The sequence below is a fragment of the Pipistrellus kuhlii genome, unplaced genomic scaffold, assembly GCF_014108245.1.
Source record: "Pipistrellus kuhlii isolate mPipKuh1 unplaced genomic scaffold, mPipKuh1.p scaffold_m20_p_9, whole genome shotgun sequence".
NCBI classification, from domain to species: domain Eukaryota; kingdom Metazoa; phylum Chordata; class Mammalia; order Chiroptera; family Vespertilionidae; genus Pipistrellus; species Pipistrellus kuhlii.
The window spans coordinates 1,773,212-1,790,837 of NW_023425595.1; the positions used below are offsets into that span (position 1 = coordinate 1,773,212).

The window sequence follows — 17,626 nt, forward strand, 5'->3', positions numbered from 1 at the left end:
GACTCAGGGGGACATGAATTTCAGGAGCTTCCCCACGTAAAAACATTGCATTTTCAGGTGGCTTAGGGAAATGCTGTACTGGAAACCCCCTTCCTAAAGATGAATATTCACCATCACTTTTTAGAGCAGGCATGTCAAACTCGCCGCTGGCAGGCTGAATGCCTCATTATTTACGAACTTTTAAAAATTTATGTTAAAAAATTATTTTTATTGATTTCAGAGAGGAAGAGAGAGAGAGATAGAAACATCAATAATGAGAGAAAATAATTGATAGGCTGCCTCCTGCACGCTCCCACAGGGGATTGAGCCCGCAACCCAGGCATGTGCTCTTGCCCGGAATCAGGCCTGTGACTTGTCAGTCCGAGGGCCGACACTCTATCCACTGAGCCAAACCAGCTAGGGCTGCAAGTTTGACATGCTTGTTCTACAGCTTGACAAGTTTGGTGGCAAAGAAACCAATTTTGCTTTGTTAATCCTAGAATCTTCCAAGCTTATATGAACATGGAATCCTTTTATCAAGAATACCTTTTAACATTCTGCAGAGGGAGTGGTCTCCAGAACATGACCTGCCTTTAGCATAATTAATTCTAGGAGAAGATATGTTTCCTTAACAATGTGTGCAGGTAGGATTGTTATGTTGTCATTTAGCATAATAGGTAACTACCGGAAACTTCTTAAGACTTTAGTCCAGGGATGGGGAACGTCCAGCCCGTAGGCCGTAGAAGGCCCGTGAAACCATTTGGTCTGGCCCTGCCAAGGCGTTAGTGGTCAGTTACTTAGATGTTTGACCAAATATAGCAGGCTAATTTTTAAGTTGATAATTGTGTATGGCCTGCAAATGATGTTATAAATATCCAAATGGCATTAAAAAATGTTCACCCCTGCTTTAGTCTTTTTACTTTATATTCTAGTATAATCTATATGATTGAGTATCTTCACTTATTTATTGGACTAGTGGCCCAGTGCATGAAATTCGTGCATGGGGGGTGGGAGCGGTGGTGTCCCTCAGCCGGGCCTGCACTGGCTCCAATCTGGGACCCCTCAGGGGATGCCTAACTGTTGGAGGATGTCCCTGTGGGATCAGGCCTAACTCGGCAGTTGGACATCCCTCTCGCAATCTGGGACTGCTGGCTCCTAACCACTCACCTGCCTGCCTGCCCAATCACTCCTAACCACTCTGCCTACTGGCCTGCCCACCCTCAACTGCCCCCCATACTGTCCTGATCACCCCCAACTGCCCTTCCTGGCCGGCCTGATGGCCTTCATCTGCCCTCCCTAGCCAGAGACCCATTTGTGGCTGAGCTCAGAACGCTTGCCCACTCTCCAGAGGCCCTCCACAGCTGGGGTGGAATGCTTGCCTCGTTGCTGCAGCGATGAATCAAGCATTCTGCCAGGCCATGCTGCAGTGGCTGCCCTCCTGGGACTGGGGTACTCCAGCGGGGCTGAGAGGACTGCGTGCTGCCATCTTGTGGCTGTGGGTGCTGCCATCTTTGTGATGGAGTAATGGTCAATTTGCATATTACCTCTTTATTAGATAGATTAAATTTTAACCTATCCTAATTTAACAGGCTAGGAACATTTTCAGGCACTGGGAAAACAAAGAAAATGACAATTATGAAAAATTATAAAAGTATATAATGAAACAGTTCACTCAAACAAACGGCTGGTGTGGACTTCTGCACCGCACCAAGGCCCAGATGCCCCATTTATCATTGCTGGGCTGTCTTTTGAGCCTGCCTTGCTGTAGAGTAGGGGTGTCAAACTCAATCAGAGAAGGGTCCAAAATCTAAAATTCAGCCTAAATCGCGGGCCGAATGGTTTACTGAACAGTCATAAACTGTCATTGTGATGGAAACGCAGTGGAGTGCAGTGATGACAGCACGGTGCGGGCCACATTGCAAGGCCTGGCGGGACAGATTTGGCCCACGGGCCTTGTGTTTGACACATGTGCTGTAGAGGGTGAGTGTTCGTGCATATGCCTAGTGCCTCTTGTTAGCGTGTTTACATTTACGAAAAGAAAAGCAGAGCAGGGACCTGACAAAGAATGTGTGTGTGAGGACTTGTAAATCTCTGGGATCTGGGTGTTTCTGGAAACGGAATACTTGAAATGCCCCGGAAAGCTCTGAGATAGCCATTGGCAAAGCATCTGTGACATTATCATTTCTTAACCCAGCAAATCTACTACCTAGTATTTTTATTAACTTCTCCATGCAATTAGCACACAAGCCAAGAAGTCTATTAAAATTGTAAGTGGGAGTTACGAAGACCATCATTATAAATGGGTTCTGCAGCATCCTTGAGTGACTTCAGAATCATACCAACATGAAGCTATGTGCAGTCTGGATTTAGCATGAAGTATATTTTATGGTGTGGCAATTTACAAAATCGATAGTCCATGCATGATTAGGAAATCTTGTGAAAGGGCTTTTAAAAAATTAAGATAAAGGATGAGTAACATAAAATTTACCACCATAACTCCTTTTCAGGGGACAGTTCTGTAGTGTTAAGTGTATTCACTGTGTTGTGAAACAGGTCTCCTAAGTTTTTTCATCTTGCAAATTTTAAACTCTGTACCCACGAAACAGCTTTCCTTTCCCTCTCCTACCAGCCCCTGGTCACAGCTATTCTACTGGCTGTCTATGAGTTTAAATACTTTGAATATTTCATATAAGTGGACTCCTACCCTACTTGTCTTTTTTGTGTCTGATTGGTTTCACTTAGCAAAACATCCTCAAGGTTCATCCATGTTGAAGTATGTGACAAGATTTCCTTCCTTGTAAAGTCTGAATAATATTCCACCGTATGTGTACACCATTTTTTAAAATCCATTCATAAGTCGATGGATGTCTGGGTTTCTTCTCTTGGTTATTGTAAAAATTGAAAGAGACTTTAAAAGATGATGCATAGTTTCTATCATAGGCTAGTCATATAGTTCACTTAACAGCCCTTCTACTGACGGATTTATAGGCGACTTCTGCTGTCCCCTACCACAAACATCTGATGAATGTCTTTCCCATAAATAATTGCTTATATCTCTGATTACTTCCTTAGAATAAATTCCTGGAACAGAATTACTGGATCAGAAGGAGTGGCCATGTTTAAGGCTTTTGGCACATGTTATCAAACTATCTTTCATAAGTGTATGAGCAGTGTAGGAGGGAACACAGTTCTCCACTCTCTTTCCAATGTTGAGTATTGTCATTAAAAAGCAAAACAACAGAAGACCTTTGCCAGTTTGATAGCTGAAAATGGTTTCATATTATTGTTTTACTGTGATTACCAGCAGAGAAGTTGAACTTTATTTTTTATTAGGTGTTTGTGGTGTGTGTGTGTGTGTGTGTGTGTGTGTGTGTGTGTGTGTTTTGTGTAGAATCTATTCACATCTGTTGTCCATTTTCTGCTAAGGTACTTTATATCTTATCAATTTTAAGACCTCTTTATAGAGTCATGATATTCAGTCTTTATCATGTTGCAAGTATTTCCCCCAATTTATTATTTGCCTTTAAAATTTTATGGTGTTTTTTGACACTTGACATTTAATATAGTCAAATCAATCTTTTCCTTTATGGTTTCATTCCTCTGTGCATTTTGGATAAGACCGGCAAAATATCAGGTAAGGCAAGTCTACTTTTCAATGCTTCCTGCTCCAAATAAAAAGACAAATGAAGTTGTAGACAGATTAGGTTAGTGCAGAACATCATATGTTCTATACTGTATCATTCACTTATTTGCTCATTCAAAAGTATTTATTGAGTGCCCCCCCCCATGTTCTAGGCACTGTATTATACATTGGATTGTACCATATGCACGTGGATTGCCTGAATGTGATGCCCATACATGATGAATTTTCACAGACGTCCCAATCTAAAATATTCCACTCCATTGTCAGTCTTAGGTGTTAGACTACCTGTTGTGAAATGGGCTTTCGAATATATGGATGTATTATCCTCTGGCAACATGCTTACTGGGGACCCTCCTTTGCCTGCCTATACCTGGACCCAGAAGGCAAGTACATCCCACAGAATGCAGTTGGAAGGGCCAAGGTCCTGCGGCAGTGGTAGGTGTGACCATAAGGTGAGCATTGCTCCTGCTGACTCTAAGAGGGAGCAGCATCGGTTTGGGGGACCCTGTGGACTAGCCAAGCCCGTGCTGTGTCGTGTCGTCTGTCCCTGGACCATACCGTTCAAGCTGGCACAGTTGTTTAGCCTTTTTAAGCTACACAGCAAGTCACAGCCCGAGACAGTAGGACCCTTTCAGCAACAGGCTTCCTTACACTGTTGCCATTGGAGAGAGTCAGAACGAAGGAGCTGCAAACACGTTGAAGAGCCCCTTTCCAGCACAGCGTGAGCTCCCATCCTGAGGTGGGGTGGATACCCGAGTTAGGGGTCCCCCAAACCCTCCATGTGATGTGTCCCTGCCTCCTTGGCCTGCGGGACTTCTCATAACACTGGTAACCATGAGAGCCCCATGTGAGGGTTATGATGCCTTCACTGGATTTAGTTTCAGCCCTTTTCACAGGGCCAGGAAATGGATTTTTAAAAATCACAGTTGGTCAGCTGCCCATTCCTGAAGTGCCTTCCTCTGGGGCTTTATAATTCAAAACAAATATTAATAGTTGCTTTGAGGAGAAGGCCATCGAGGCAGACTGATTCCTACCAGCCCATGCATGTGGCTGGTAGGTGTCAGGGTGACTTTCAGTATATTTAGGATTTATCTGCAGTGGGATGCCAGCTGGATTACGAGGAAATATAAATTCAGAGCCTTCTATTCGGAAAACCCATTCAGCTGATGATCTTGGACACACTTGCAATTCTATCGGGGGACAGTGGGGTCATTGAACAGAGAGAGAATGACCTACCGCTGTGCTCTTCGGGAGAACTGTTCCGTTGGAAATGTTTTGTGTCTGCTCTGTCCAGCACTTCAGCCACTGGCCACAGGTGGCTACCGGCCACTTAAAATGTGCCTCGCGCGATTGAGGAACTGAATTTTAAATTTTAATTTTTGTTCGTTTCAATTAGATAGCCACCCATGGCTGGTGGATAGCATATTGCACAGTGCAGATCTGTTAAAGTACGACATGCATGTTTTCAAACTTTTTGGCCATAACTCACTGTGAGTTATACTGTGCCTCAGCACAGACGCACATGTGCCTTTATATTGTGCTTCATCACAGACGCACATATTTGTGAGCACATGCACATACATGCAGCTCCAAAGTTTCACCCGACAATGCTTAGTCTTATTATAGTCAGTGCGCATGGGTACTTTCTATTGGATTCTGTCTTTTTCATTGTTAAAGGTGTAGGTTGTGACTTGATAAATTGCTTTTGTGACTCACACGTGGGCTGTAAACACCCCCCCCCCCACCCCAGTTTGAAGGACATTGCCTTGTACTCTCTGCTCCCCACCTCCAGCCATTCTTCTCCCTCATCTTCGGTTTCTGCATCTGGCTTCCTGCTGGGTCTTTGCATTTGCTGTATGCTTTCCCTATATCATCTCTCTCTCTTGTTTAATATGTATTTTATTGCTTTTTTTTTTTTTTTCCAGAAAGGAAGGGAAAGAGATAGTTAGAAACATCGATGAGAAACATTGATCAGCTGCCTCCTGCACAACCCCCACTGGGGATGTGCCCGCAGCCAAGGTGCCCTTGACTGGAATCGAACCTGGGACCCTTCAGTCTGCAGGCCGACGCTCCATCCACTGAGCCAAACTGGTTAGGGCCCTATATCATCTCTTGACTGCATTTTTTACATCCTCGGGTTTCTGCTCAAATGCTCACCAGTAGTTTCCTCCTGCTCTAACCGTCCTGCCTTAGGGAGCTCCCCATCTGTCCTATCCTGCTTTGTTTTTCTCCATGGTAACGCTCACCACCTGACATACACTGTTTGTTTATTGTCTGCTTTCTAGCTCCTTGAAGGCGGGGGCTGTTTTGTTGATTGGAATGTCCTAGCATCCAAGCTAGGAGTTCAGTAAACATTTGTTGAGTAAATGAACACACCTGGCCCGTGACCTTTCTCAGAATTTTCGTCATGGCTTCATTTGATGAGTGGCTTGTGGAATCTTTCCTTCATTGCTTAGAGAAACGGAATCCACACCGGTGGCCTGGGTCAAGCTCTGGCCACTGGGGATAGATGTGCTAGAGGAGAAGGTGGACACATCTCTGTCCCATTGGAAAAATTAAAAAAAAAAAAAAAATATATATATATATATATATATATATATATCTATATATATATATATCTATATATATATATATATATATATATATATATATTTTTTTTTTTTTTTTTTTTTTTTTTTTTACAGAGAGGAAGGGAGAGGGGTAGAGAGTTAGGAACATCGATGGGAAAGAAACATTGATCAGCTGCCTTCTGCACACCTTCCACTGGGGATGTGTCCGCAACCAAGGTATATGCCCTTGACCGGAATTGAACCTGGGACCTTTCAGTCTGCAGGCCAACGCTCTATCCATGGAGCCACACTGGTTAGTGCCCCATTGGAAATTTTAATTGGCTTTGGGCCTCTGCCGTATATGGGTCCAAGAATGCTGTGCTGGAGGGTGTCTGGGTTGGTGCTCAGCGATGAAAGGATTCATGGGGAGAGTTTGTATTTTTCAAAAGTATAAGCAGCTCTTAGTAGGGCTGTACAGGGGTGGGGACAACATCGCAGGAAAATAATGGCAAACGAATTTTACATGAAGCCTGGGGAACTGGCCACGTGCCCCGTCTGAGCTTCTATTGTAGACTCTCTGAGAGTCTGAGACTAGATTTCAGGTCTCTTATCTTCCATGCCAGGAGCTTGCCCTATATCCTTGATGGTTTTCTCTTACATTTGCCTCGCAACATAGAAACAAAAATGGGCAACCTAAGCATTTATGATTGTTGCTTCCATGCTGAGTGGCAAGGTTTTGTGAGAACTGAGTAACGGGTTTGGTGCATAGCTATCTAATTATAATCTTACCTTGAAATTTCCATTAGCCCATCCTTATACTTGATGGTTTCTCTTACACTACGGATATGTTGGTGGTTCTTGAATCCATTTTGGAGGCTCAAAGTGTTTCTATTCTCAGTCTGTTTTCCCCTCATTTTTTCAGATTTATTATTCCTTAGACTTTTCCCCTCTTTTTCCTTAGAGAATCATTGGGATGGTGCTATTTTCTTCTTTTTTGATAAGTGTACAATTAAATAGAATTTGTTGAATGGCTTTTTTTTTTTTTTTTTCCAGCAGGGGAAGGCAATTGAGGCAGACTGAGCCTTCCAAGAGAACGTTATTATAATATTAAACCTCCGGGTAATAAAGCTGAGCCAATCCGTCCAAAACATCTGAGCAATCTCTTTATATTGTTCACGCGAGCTTTTAGCTGCATAAATTTTTACAGTGCACTGCCTGACAGTATTGTGATAAATATTCCCCGGTGATTGAATCGTTTTACGATCTCGTGTACAGGAAAAGCGCCCACAAAGCTACTCCCCACTCATCCACCTCAAATGGTAAGACACTTGATTTATGTCTCAGAAACCTTTTATTAATTTTAGCGGAGCTGTCCTTATAGAGGTCATGTGGATTTTCATACAACAGTTCAACTAAGAAACACTTTTCTTTGAAAAAAAACACATAAGGAACGCTTCACGAATCTGCATGCCATCCTTGCCCAGGGCCATGCTAACCTTCTCTATATTGTTCCAGTTCTAGTACACGGGCTGCCGAAGCAGGCACAAGAAATACCTTTTCAGGGAGAGACGGAAGGAGTGGGGATGGAGCTACCCTGCAGGGAAAACCAGAAAACGGATCCTGAAGTGATAGAGAAGCTGTGTCTCATGATTGCAGCTAATAAATATTTACAGCGAAGACTTGAGCTGCAACTCTGCAGTTTTTTATTTATTTATTTATTTATTTATTTATTTTTTAGCAGCAATGTTTCATAACCACAAAATATTGGATGAGCTCATGGAGCGGCACCTGGCGCAGCGTGCAGCAGGCTGACTCCGTGCTCCCACGAGCCAGGGGTGTGCTGCCTGCAGGCATCACGGGTCTCCACCGAGCCAGTGCAGTGGTCTCAGCTGGGATTTTGACTGTTCTCCACTGATGGGACCCTCGGGAGTATAACGGGCCCCTCCAACCCCGAGGAATGATGGATGATTTGCAGCCCTAAATGCAGCTCAAGCTGATCGTTTATGTTTTAAATAATGGCTAGTTAGCTCTGTGAACAAATGAGCCAGAGCCTGCTGACTGCCAAAGCCCCGCTGGAGGCGCATGGAGAGTGTTTGGGGAGGGCCATTAGCTCCCTCTGTGGACATGATGGGCACAGAAAGCCCCTCTTCCCTCTCGGGATTGTGCCCCTGGAAGTACTGGCTCAGTGGCTGACTAGGAGAAAGGGAAGACATGGGGTGTGGGCAGAGGGCCTGGGGACCAGATCTGAGAGGAAAGCCCTGCTGGTGGGGAGGTGGTGTCTGAACACAGGGGCTTTTAAACTGCTAGACTCCTAGGGTTTCTGGCTGCTCCCAGGGTGGGCTGTGGACCCGTAGCAATGGCGTCCTCTTGAACCTTGTAGTCCTAGGTCCTCACTCAGACTTACAAATTCAGGATCTGCACTTTCTCCAGATCTCCAGGTGGTTTGTGTGCACATTCAAGGCTGAGAGGTACTGACGGAACACCATCATTGTGATTCATTCACAGACCCTTGGTCACACGTGAATGGCACGTGATGGATAAAGCAGGTTAGTAAGTCACTCAGATACAAGCTGGTTTGCGGCACACCACCCATGTTTTGGGGGAGGAAGGGCTGATAACAATAATCATGTGAAGTTAGCTGCGAAGGGAACTGGTGGGGATTTTAATACAGTTTGGACCATAACACACTACCAACAATATGATTCAGTATATTTGAGGTGGGGTCCGATAATTTGCATTTCTAACAAGTTCCTAGGTGCAGCTGCTGAGCTGTATGGACCACACTTTGAGATTCACACTCTTCCAAGTGTAATTCTGATGGCATGACATTTGTCCATGCAATCCCTGCCCTAGGAAGTACGTGTCCTGGAGCCAAGCATGCTTGGCCCCCCCCCCCCCCCCCCAGGTCTCTCACCATGCCTCTTGTCCTACTGATTCCCAGAGTGTCATCCTGATCCACCCATCCCTGCTGATCCCCAGGACCCACCCTTCTGATTTTCTGAGTCAGCATCCCTGAGAGAGGGTACAGTATGGTCCTAGCATCCCTGGCTGACCCTCAGTCACACATACGATAAACAACCATTGCCTTGTGTGCTTCCTCCAGATGCATTGCATCCTTAGTTCCCAGGGTGGGCTTCGCCCTTTTCTTGCCTGTTGTCACTTTGCTTGGACAGCTTAGGAATGCCCTCCCACACCAGCTTGCCTGCTGGGATTCTCGCCTCCTTCCAGGTCTCCCTCAGATGCTCCATCCTCCTTGAGACGTTTCTTCTCCACCCCCGCCCCCCAGCTGGAGGTGATCCCTAGACATGCGTTTCTTTTAAAATAAGCTTTAAAAAACGAGATGCCAGTCCTTATATTTTGATCAATTGTAATACACCCTTTTCAACCTCCTCTTTCTGAGCTAAATTTATAGTATGTGACACATGTGGCTTATTGTGAGATGTAGATCAGTGGACGCTGTCATGAAAAACAAGGAAAAGCTTATGGCTCCTCAAAGTTGTTCACCAACAACACTGTCCCTCGGGCTGTTATGTATGTGATTATAGTCCGACTCAGTGCAGGCTCCTGGACTGCCGAGGCTGTCTTACATCCATTAATTGGGTCACCCATGTACCTGGCTTATAGAAAGTGCTCAGTAAATATTAGCTGAATGACATACGTGTGATTCATTTATCTTGGGTAAAGCTGGCACCGTTTCTTTTCAGGTTTTGTCTTTTATTACATGTGGAAATACACACCCTGCTCTGGATACTGATGAGAAGGGCAAACAGAAGGGATTCAACCAGGATAAGGACCATCTTCATTCAAGCTTTAAATACACGATGCCCTTAGCAACCACCCACAGCTAGCCTGCTTTTGCTGAATCCTGGATGTCTGTGGGACTCAGGATGCGATTGGGTGAGAGAAGGTGATGGGGAAGTGCTTTCCTCTTGGACTCTGTGCAGGGTGTGGGGAAGCTTAAACCCATCTAGTCCAGAGACATTGGGTATCTCTATACTCAGCACTTAGAATAAAATAGAAAGTGGGCAGGGAGTCAGTGCTTGTTGAATGAATGAATGAATGAATGAAATCTTGGCTTCAAGTCCTGTCCAGGTATCACATCTTGACATCTTTATATCTTATTTGCTCCTGTGTAGGATAGGGATGTTAATATGTGATCTAACTCTATCTCAAGGAAATTTTGAGAGCCTAGGATGAATGAATACAAGGGCACTTTTTAAAGTGTTCATAGGTCTTACTATCTAGAGCAGGGAGAACCTTTTCTGTTTCTTACAAAATAGCTCTTCTTGGTCCTCAAGGTCTGTTGGAAAGATGTGTCACTTAGGGGACTCTTAGTTCTCTTGGTTGACCCACGCTCTGATGATTTTCTCTCTGAATTTGCAGCAAAGAAGTGCAGGTGTTGAAAGTGTTTCTCTGTCACCATGGGGTATCGGGGATCTTCCTGCTAATACTTGCTTCTTTAATGGCTATATTTTGTGCTTTGTATTGTAGCTTCAAAGAAGAATCTTCGGGAGTATAAGAATGATTTGTTGTGGCATTTCCTTTGGAATATAAGATTTGAAATGGGATGAATATATAGGAAAGACATCAGTTGCGGTAGCAAGAGTGGGAGGAAGACAACATTTGAACTTGAGTCACTTGAGTTCAAGTCCCGATTCTGCCCCTCGTTTGTAGTATGTGAACTTGGACATTTTTTTGGGTAATATTTTATTATGGAGGATTGCAAATATACACAAAATATGAGAAATAATATAATGAGCCCATCATTTATTAACGAAGGCCCAATTTGTTTCAACTATAGCACCCTCTGTTACTCTTCCCCCAATACCATCCTAATATATAAAAAGCCAGGGGCCGTCACGATTGAAACAACTGTACAGATGACTGAACAACCGGCCGTGTGGGGTGGGGTGACCAGCCCAGAGGGGGGTTAGTGAGGGATGACCAAACGACCTAACAGCAGGCTGCGTGGGGCAACCAGGCCAGCAGGGGGGTGGGGGGGTGGGGGGGTGGGGAGGGTTGGGCATTTGAGGGCAACCAGGTCAGCAAGGGGGGGCAGTTAGGGGCGATTAGACAGGCAGGCAGGTGAGCAGTTGGGAGCCAGTGGTCCTGGATTGTGAGAGGGATGTCCAACTGCCAGTTTAGGCCTTATCCCCTGAGGGGTCCTGGGTTGGAGAGGGGGCAGGCTAGACTGAGGGGACCCCCCTCCCCCCTTCATGAATTTTGTGCACCGGGCCTCTAGTTTTAAATAAAATTCAAGATGTCCCATTATTTTCATTCATAGATATTTCAACATAAATCTAAAAAAGATAGGAATTTTTATTTTTTATTTTTTTATTTTTTAAATATTTTATTGATTTTTTACAGAGAGGAAGGGAGAGAGATAGAGAGCTAGAAACGTCGATGAGAGAGAAACATCAACCAGCTGCCTCTTACATGCCCCCTATTGGGGATGTGCCCGCAACCAATGTACATGCCCCTGACCGGAATCGAACCTGGGACCTTTCAGTCCGCAGACCGACACTCTACCACTGAGCCAAACCAGTTTCGGCGAAAGATAGGAATTTTTTAAAAACAACTAAGATATCACTATCACATCTGAGTAAATTAATAATTTTTTAATATCAGATTTCTGGGTACATTCCCAATAGAATCAAAATGTTATACATTTTCTTTTTGTTTTTACAGTGTGAATCAGGATCCATATAAGGTCCACATCTTGCAATTTATAAAAATGTCTTAAGTTTCTTTTGATCTGTCCGTTCTTCATCTCTATTTTTTTCACATAAAAGTGCAAAGAAAAGGAAACTAGGTGGTTTGTCTTATAGGATTTCTCCGCTTGGATTCTGATGATAGTATCTTTGTGTTTTATTTTCCGTAAATTAGAGGTGTGGTCAGATTTACATTAGGTTTTTGGATTTGGTTTCGGTTTCAGATCTTGAGCATGTGCTTTGCTTTTCTGACCTCTGTGAGATGAGGTACATGCTGCCCACCTCATAGCTGTTACAGAATTTAGAAAGAAAAGGTCCAGGGAAGGACCACATACACACCACAGAAAAAGTAGTCGTCATTATGATAGGATAACACATTTTTGTTGGTGTTTGGGGAGTTGGGTCGCAGGAAGCTGTTTCCTCTCACATTGATCAGACTTCATATTGCAGGTGGGTATTGTGTCAGAAGTCTGAGAAACTCAGATGGCCTTGAGGGTGAATTTCTGTTCTCCCACATATTCAATTTTAGATCTGGGGCAAATTACTTAAACTCTCTGAGCTTTCTTCATTCTCTCAAAAGCGGCTAATAACACAAACCTTCAAAGTAGTGGGAAATAGAGATGATGGTGGTAAAGAGTCTTGAATGTGAGCTCATCACGGACAGAAATTTTGATACCTGAGTTCTGGCAGGGGGTTTGGGGACCCGTAAGAAGTGAAGGGATGCTGGATGTGGCTGAATGAGTAAGGGAGCAGGTGCGATGGGCTGAGGGTATAGCTAAAATTCTTGTATTTTAAACATAGTTGAGTATAAAATACTCTAGAATATGACTAAAAGAAGAAACAAAAATAAATCGTTTGGGTGCTGGGCTCGATTACCTCTAGCAGTATATATGCGTTTCCCCGAAAATAAGACCTAGCACATGGAAAGATCAGACATCCCCTGAAAATAAGACTTAGTGCAACTTTGGGAGAAAAAAATAATATAAGACACTGCCTTATTTTCGGGGAAACAGGGTAGATGTGAGGATGTGGATGAAAACATGTGCTTATTTCCATAGGATCAGGGGAAAGGCTGGAATTCTATTTCACTCTGCACCAAACGTCATATGGGTGAAGAAGCCCAGTAAGACAACGCCTTAGCCAAATGGTCAAAGGGGACAGCCCCAGTAAGGAGGTGTAGCGACGTGCACCCCCTCTTCTGATGCACCGAGAAGGGCAAACATCACATCTGGGGGATTTTTACTAAAAAAACGAACAAACGCACTCGATCATGAAAAAGTATCAGACAAACCCAAATTGAGGGACATTCTGCAAAATACCCGACCAGGTCTCTTTGCAGATGTCACGTCTGTGTGAGAGGAAGCCCGAGGAAGTGCCTCAGCTGGGTGGAGGCCGCGCAGACTTGAGGACGAACTGCAGGACGGGATCCTCCAGGAGAGAAGGAACATCAGAGGCAAGGCTGGCAGCTTTCAAAGAAGGGCTGTGGAGCAGCTGGTAGTTTGTGTCATGGTTATGTAAGACGTTACTGTGGGAGAAAGCTGGCGGGAGGGTACCGAACTCTCTGTAGCGTTTGTGTAATTTTCCGTAAGTCTAAAATAACTTCACGCGTGACACTGTGTTGTTGTTTCTAGCTCCTCGGTTTATGTGCCACAAATAAAGGCCCCTCTCCTTCCTATAAAACATCGTCTCTCTCTCTCTCTCTCTCTCTCTCTCTCTCTCTCTCTCTCTCTCTCTCTCTCTAATGAATTCATTTTTATCAACGACATAGACAAACGTCAAAGTGTAATAAATAATTAGTTCCTTCAAGCATTCAAATGAACACATACCTTTAGAAACTGGTAGCATGGAGAGATGATGTTTTATAGAAGAGGAGAGGGCTTTATTTGTGGTTTTATAAGGTAGGGGGGTGTCTTTATCTGTGGCATATAAACCTAGGGGCTAGAAACACTCATTTGCTCTTGAGCTAAAGCAGTCCAGGTACATCTTGACTGATGCAGTCCCTGACTGTCAGTGAGAGCAAGGTGCATCAGCTTGGAGAGTCCCGGCGACCATCCTGGTGCGCAGGTGGTTGGGTACCTGGAGCTGACGGGGTTTGGGCTGTACCGCTTTTCACTGGGCTCATGCGACAGGGCTGACTGGCTCACAGTGACGATCACCTCCTTACACTGGGCGTCTCTTATAGTCTAGAAGCTGCGTGCTAAGTGCTTATTGTCATTCATCCTCACGGCATCCTGGAGAGGCAGGTAACGGTCCCCTCCCCCATCTTTATGATGCAGCTCAGAGACTCATTGGCCTAGGATCGCTCTGCTGGAGTGGGAGTCTGACTCCAGAGCTCGGATTCCGGCAGCTTGCCACTCTGCTGTCCTGTCCTCTTACTGGTGCTCCCCTGACCATCGATGCCTGTGCTCCCCTGCGGGCCTCCAGACCTGGCCCCTCCATCGTCATTTCTGCATTAAAAAAAGAGTAATAAGGGATACCGGTGTCTTTTTATCCCCTGTTATCTGTTTAAGCACAGGACTGTCTCCATAGATTTCTTATTTTGTATATTTTATATACATGGAGGCATACAATATGTTGACCTTATGTCACTTAGCGTAAGGTTTTCAAGGTTCATCCACGATGTGGCTCACGTCAGAATTTCATTCCTTTTTATTGCCTGGAACATCCTATTGCATGTATAGAGCACATTTTGTTTATCCATTAAACCATCCGTGGACATTTGCCTTGTTTCCACCTTTGGCTGTTGTGAACAGTGCGGCTGTGAACATTCATATTTAAGTATTTGAATATCTGTTCTCAGTACACTCAGGCAGTACATTCCATAGGAATGGAATTGCTGGGTCAAACGGTAATTCCATGTCTCACTTTTTTGAGGAGCATCAGGCTATTGGAGGCTTGGACCAAGTGGCTGGACCATTTTCCATCACCACCAGCAATGCACAAGGGTTCGATTTTCTCACACCCTTACCAACAGTTGGTATTTCTTGCCTTTTTTTCTAGCCACCCTAGTAGATGGGAAGTGGTATTTTGTTATGGTTTTGATTTGCATTTCCCTAATGGTTAATGATATTGAACATCTTTTCATGTGCTCTTTGGCTGTTTCTATAACTTCGGAGAATGTCTATTCAAGTCCTTTCACATTTCTCATCGGGTTGGTTGTTTTGTTGTTGAATTTCCCACTCTCTCTCTGGAATCTACTCTCATTGAGTTTTTATCTTTATCAACCTACAGAGTTGCTTTTATCAAGTTCACCAATGGCTTCCTACTTTGTCAAATCCAGTGGTCCATTTTGTTTGAAAGAAATTTATTTAAAAATTGATTTGAGAGAGAGGAAGAAGAAGAGCAGGAGGAGGAGGAGGAAGCGGGGGAGAGGGGGGAAGGGGTGGGGGAGGGGGAGAAAAAGAGAGGGGGGAAAGGAGAGAGAGAGAGAGAGAGAGAGAGAGAGAGAGAGAGAGAGAGAGAGAGAGAGAGAGGGAATTTGTTGTCCCACTTATTCCTTCATTGATTGATTTTTGCAGTACCCTGACTGGGGATTGAATTCTTAATCTAGCATATTGGGAGGATGCTCTCACCAGGGGAGCTAGCTGGGCAGGGCCCAGTGATCCATTTTAATTCCTTATTTTATTGTCCTCAAGGCAGCATTTAAGGAAGAATCCTTCTTCCTTCTTGAGATACTTTCTTCGCTTGGCTTCCCACAAACCATTATGTCTTCATTTTTTTCAGTAACTATTGCTGATTCCTCCTCATCTTCCTGATCTCTGAACATTAAACTTCTCAGAGCTCAGACCTCTTCTTTTTCTATTTCCACTTCCCTGGGTGACTGCATCCTTCCAGATCCTCAGGCCAGAAATGTTGGAGTTGTCCTTGACCTCTTTTTTTTTTTCCCTACCTTCAACATATCTCCAAATTCTGATCGTGTCTCACAACCTTCACTGCAGTCTCCCTGATCCAAAGCGCCATCATTTGTCTGCTGGAATTTTGAAGTTGTTTACTAATTGGTCTCCCTGCTTTCCCCTTGCCTCCACCATCTATTCTGTGTAAAACACAACAGCAAGAGTGGTGTTCAATTGTGAGCTAGATCATCTTACAGCTCTGCTCTGAAACATCTAATTGCATCTCATTTCACTCCAGATTTGAGCCAAAATAGCTACTTGATTTAGCTCTGGCTTCCTCTCCCATCTTGTCTCCTACCACTCTCCACTTTGCTTACACCACTCCAGCCGACACTAAACTCTCCACTGTGACCGATACCCGTCAAACACACTCCTACCCCAGGGCCTTTACACATACTGCTTCCTCTGGCTGGAGTGCTCTTCCTCCTGAAGGCCACATGGCTTTCTTCCTTCCAGTCTCTGCTTAAATGTCATTTTGTCAATGAGGTCTTCTGACCTCTCTCTCTCTAAAAAAAACAAAACCACAAACAAACCACCCAATATTTTCCCTTTTCTAATATCTCTCTGCTTATTTTTTCTCCTTAGCACTTATTTATTGCTTGATATCCCCTATTAGAATGTCAACTCCCTGTAAGGAAGGACTTTGTTTTTCATTCATTGCTGTAGTCCTAGTGTTTATAAATAGTCCCAATTTGTCCAATACAGGAACAAAGATATGTGGGACTTATAGTTTGTAATATGCTAATGTTCATTAAAAATCTCTAAAAAGAAAATTTTGGGGCCATTTCTCCCTCCCTCCCTCTCTCTCTTTCTCTCTCTCTCTCTCTCTTTCTCTCTCTGTCTCTCTCTCTCTCTCTCTCTCTCTCTCTCTCTCTCTCTCTCTCTCTCTCTCTCTCTCTCTCTCTCTCTTTCTCTCTCTCTGCCTGTTTTTCACAAAATATTTTTGGGAAATGCTGGAACAGACTCTTATTTGTCATATGCCATGTTTGGGGAATGTAGGTGGAAAGAATGTTATGTAACTGAGCCTTTTTCCCTTGATTAACAAAAAATTTCAGCATGTGGGAAAATTGTACCTCCTAAAGGCCTGAACTTATCCTGAGGGTGTGCTTTGATAACTTGTTAGGTAAGATCTGGCCAATTATTTCTTCTTTGATTTTGAAAAATGGTTTTCCATTTCCATTTATTTCTGCATAGTTTCATGTTTATAAGCAAAGTGTGCTGTAACTTGGAAGCAGTTTCTCCTAGAGCTGTTTACACCTGCCCTTCCTCTGTTTAAAATTTTTTTAAAAAAATTGATTTTAGAGAGGAAAGAAGAGGGAGAGAGAGATAGAAACATCAATGATGAGAGAGAATCATAGATCAGCTGCCTCCTGCACACCCCTCTTTGGGGATCTGCAACCCGGGTATGTGCCCTGACCAGGAACTGAACCATGACCTCCTGGTTCATAGGTCAATGCTCAGTCACTGAGCCACGCTGGCTGGGCCCTTGCTCTGCTTTTGTCTCAGTTTCCCCAGATCTCTGCTGTGCCCTTTGGGATGTCAGGGTCCCGCAGGGTCCCATAGGCAGCTTCTGTCATGTCATGTGATCAGACCTACTGGGGACCCAGTCAGAAGCAGCTCTGAGAGAGCAGGGGGTGTTCCTGTTTTGTTTTCCGCTGGCTGTAGACCCAAGCTCCTAGCACCATGCTGTTCACACAATGGGTGGCCAATTAATATTTGTTGAATGAAGCTTTGAAGTAGCACCAGGGAAATCTCACTCCACTTGACCTTGCCTCATGATGACTTAAAATCGGAGATCACCTGCAATGACTTTTCTCTGGAAAGGTGTTTGGGAATCCAGTCCCAGTGAGG

The 17,626-nt window shown here is 44.2% G+C and overlaps 1 protein-coding gene and 1 non-coding gene across 3 annotated transcripts in view; one reads left to right on the forward strand and one right to left on the reverse strand.

Annotated features, from left to right (window-relative positions):
• The window catches only part of KIAA1549L (KIAA1549 like), a 189,399-nt gene that overhangs the window by 21,864 nt on the left and 149,909 nt on the right, over positions 1-17,626 (forward strand). The window lies entirely within an intron of this gene.
• LOC118713814 lies at positions 7,611-7,714 on the reverse strand. The gene has a single exon (XR_004986382.1). It is a non-coding gene; the product is annotated as a U6 spliceosomal RNA (small nuclear RNA).